The 3753-nt window shown below is 46.3% G+C and overlaps 1 long non-coding RNA gene across 1 annotated transcript; it reads left to right on the top strand.

Moving 5' to 3' along the window:
• Positions 1-431: 431 nt before the first annotated feature.
• LOC123116763 (uncharacterized) lies at positions 432-3090 on the top strand. Its single transcript, XR_006457178.1, has 4 exons — positions 432-981; positions 1064-1151; positions 1744-2041; positions 2178-3090. It is a non-coding gene; the product is annotated as an uncharacterized lncRNA (long non-coding RNA).
• Positions 3091-3753: the final 663 nt, after the last annotated feature.

The raw sequence follows: 3753 nt of genomic DNA, 5'->3' as shown, positions 1-3753 counted from the left end.
TGACACTTTTTAATTAAATTAATCATTTTCGGGATATTATATTAATTTATTATACCTATATTTCGAATAAAATGTGTTTTTATATATTTCGGGCTTTATTCGGGCTTTCGGGCCGGGCTTCGGGTCAGAAAATGGAGCCCGAACCCGGCCCGAATGTCGGGCTTCGGGTTTGGGCCGACGGGCCGGGTTGTCCATGACCGGGTCTAAAACTGACTATACCATAATGGAAAGAGCAAAATTACGAAGGACATAAGACCGAGTAAATCTCTCCCTAATAATAAAGCACGGATTGAGTCTGTCGGATTCACCGTCGTGGCGTTTTTGCAAAAACCTCCCTGTGATTTTTAGGAATTAACCCGCAGTCCACCCATGGAAAAAACGTTTCGGATTTCTGCCCCACGTGTGGACACGCTTGACAAAAAAAACCACCCTTGAGTCGAGCGACCGCGCCTCGCACCCCCATCTGGATCCGCCGCCTCCCCGCCGCAGGCCCACATCGTCCGCCGCGCCCTCCTCCCCGTGTCGTCCGAGTCCTCCGCGTGCAGTTTGCCGACGCCGAGGCCCAGGCCGCCGCGCTCCGGGCTTGCGCCGGCCGTCTCGAGCGCGTGCCGCCGACCGCAACGGGCTGCTCGGCACACTCGGCACCGCCACGGGCAACGGGTGGTAGGACGAGGAGAGGGAGGTGGAGACAGCGGAGGAGCTGGTAGGAGGAGGAGAGGAAGGTGGAGGCGGCAGAGGAGCCAAAAGGAGTAGGAGAGGGAGGTGGAGGCGGCGGAGGAGGGGACATGGATGACGGGGCAGATCGGACTACACGCCGGAGGACGAGGGCATCACACCGCCTACCGATTCCTTCCTCCTCGTGTCCCGGTTACATGGCCGTTGCTGCGGTCGCCCAGCATCGACCGCCTTGCCCCGATTAGCTCTTGGATACGCGGACGACCGGATGTGCTCCAGCGCAGCTGCCTACGGGCTGCTCCCATGGTTCGTCCTTTCCTCATGGTCATGGAGCTATCTCTTATTAGATCTGATTGTATCCCTGTTTGTGGTGATTGGGTTGGTGTAGATGAATCGACAACTAAGCTCAGGACGTGATATGGTGCTCGGTGTAGGTGGCCATGGTGGACCTGAAGCTGGCTGAGATAAGTGATGGGGTCAGTGTTGTGCTCCTCCCGTTCTCAATAACCAAATAGTGCAGACTGTGGCTGCATGACTGGTGTATATATCCACTTGGATGACCAAAATCAAACTGATAGCAAGAACCAGATATAGTGCTAAGTTATAGTTCGTCAACAGATCCATATTAGTTCACAGACCCTCACAACAAATCTGTACATTCAGAATGACCACCAAAATCCAGCAGTATAATTAACTACTCCCTCCGTTCCTTGATATAAGGTGTATAGATTTTTGAGAAAACATCCGAAATATAAGGTGCCTTGCATTGCACCACTCATTTGGATAATTTGTTTTAGAGATTTGATTACATTTACTTATATTAGGCAAGCTCCTCTATTTTCTCATGTCAATTAGTCGGGTGTAATCTCTCCCAAAACTTGTGAAATTTTCACTCCACACGCGTTCTTTAATTTCCGTGCCAAAAACTATACACCCTATATTTAGGAACGGAGGGAGTAGATTGGAAGAATTTATTTGATCAATATGTGCACATGAAACAATAAATTAACCCATGTGAACTATATTTGAGTTAATAAAAAACTGTTCGATATTCTTTTTGTGCTGCAGATCGAGTGGCGGCGCTCCCGGACGACGGCGGCGAGCACATGGCGGACGAGAGGAGCAGGAGGGGAGGCGCGGAGGCAGGGCCATATGCGTCGGACGCGCGCGTTCGCCTGCAGTCAATGCGGACACAACGGCCGTCCATGGCGGCTCGGGTTGATGTAGGAGGACGAGGGGAGGACCTCGCAAGGCCCGGCACTGGTAATGGAGCGGAGGCGGCTGGATCTGGCGATTCTGGAGGGGCTAGCGATGAGCGGCTCCATGGGCGGCGACCTGCGGGGTTCAAGCGGCGGCTGCCATGAAGGTTTGTCAGATATACTTCCATTTTATGCATGGGTTGATCCCTCCCCTGGATACTGTCAAGGTTTGCATTTCAATGGAGCATTGCATCATTTTGCTTTAATTATTTAAACTGCCTAAATGGTACAAGTTGATTGTAGGTATGAGCGATCTGGTTTCCCCTTTTAATTTGTTGTTCTATACGAGGATGATGCAGATGCCTTTTGGTGTTTTGAGATGCTACTGAGAAGGATGGTAATTTGTATCTATGTCAAACTATACTGGCATATGTTAGGTTGGTATTTTTGCATGACTTAATGCATGATAAATTCTGTTGCATCTCAGCGTGAAAATTTCCACCTTGAGGGACCGACAGGAGTTATGAAGCGGTTGGAAGCATTGTGGAAGATCATGGAATTGACAGATACTGAACTAATAAACTGATAAGGATCAAACAGGCAAATGGAGTCCTAATTTTCTATTGGAAATTCACATGATATGGTTCCATGTTTGAGGCTTCAACAGACTGTGTATGCCTCAAGATTTGAGGTGTGAGTGTACGACTTGATTTTCTGTGTTGTTACAGTTAATCGGTAATGGATGAATCAAATTTTGTTATGTAGATTGGTAAAACTATTTAAGTTAAAATTTTCTTATTTATGGGTTATAATTTCTTACTCCAAAAGCAGATTTATGTATGTTAAATAGATTTTCATAAGGATATAAGACTAGAAGTGTGGATGTTTGTCAATTTTCAGAGGGAAATAAGCAACAGAATACACATAAAAACATGGCTGCTTTGGGAAATTTTGGATATTACCCATGCTCATGCATGATGGCAGTTGTTGCGAAGATCATCTTATCTATCCATCATGAATCATCCCAGCACAACAAATTGTCTATTTAGTTCATCACAAACACCAGTATCACGGGGATAATGGAGGTAAATCAAAGCTCAATGCTGAACCCTTGGTACCTCCTCCATGTTATGTTAGGACAAGAAAACAACCCAAGGGGCACCAAACCATTTATGCTCAGCTAGCTTCAGATTTTTGTTTTTGTATAATTAAGATGACAAGTTTGCAGACATGCGATACTAGCTAGCTAATTTTAATCCCATTACAATGTTATAGATAGCTTCCTGAGCATACATGCGTCATTGCTCCATGTTTTTACACCAGCAAGTGGCACATTTTGAACTAACTGGCCCTTTCGCCGGGCTGACAAAGTTGAGTTTTTTTTTCCAATTTTGCTGAGGAGTCTGCATACATATGTTGCGCGCGCGTGCCCTCTGCTCAGATACCGTCAAGGCTCTCGACCTCAGTCAACAATCTGCCGAATATAACGTGGCAGCCACCAACTTGTGGTTGCTCAGCGTGCGCTCCTTCTTCCGGTTACACAGCGACCACGACAAGATGACGGTTGTGGTCTTGGCATTTAGGATGGAGGCCTTCAACTGCATTTTCTCATGGACGAACTGACCAACGCAACATTCCTTGCTTCAATTTCTTTGTCGTAGAAGCTGAAAGTATATGGTCTGAATTTGTATTATAGAGTGTGTTTATGAGAACTGATTCAGGGTATGTTGGTCATTTGCGTTCTCAAGCTTTTTGTTGTATGATTTCTATGGGAGAGAATGATACACGAGCCAGTAATAATACAACTAAAGTTTGTGAACATATCATTACAAAATGGTTGGCTAGATAATGTACACATTCTACTATATATGATCATTTT

This window comes from Triticum aestivum, chromosome 5B (assembly GCF_018294505.1).
Source record: "Triticum aestivum cultivar Chinese Spring chromosome 5B, IWGSC CS RefSeq v2.1, whole genome shotgun sequence".
In the NCBI taxonomy this organism is placed as follows: domain Eukaryota; kingdom Viridiplantae; phylum Streptophyta; class Magnoliopsida; order Poales; family Poaceae; genus Triticum; species Triticum aestivum.
This window is presented reverse-complemented; position numbering and strand designations above follow the sequence as displayed.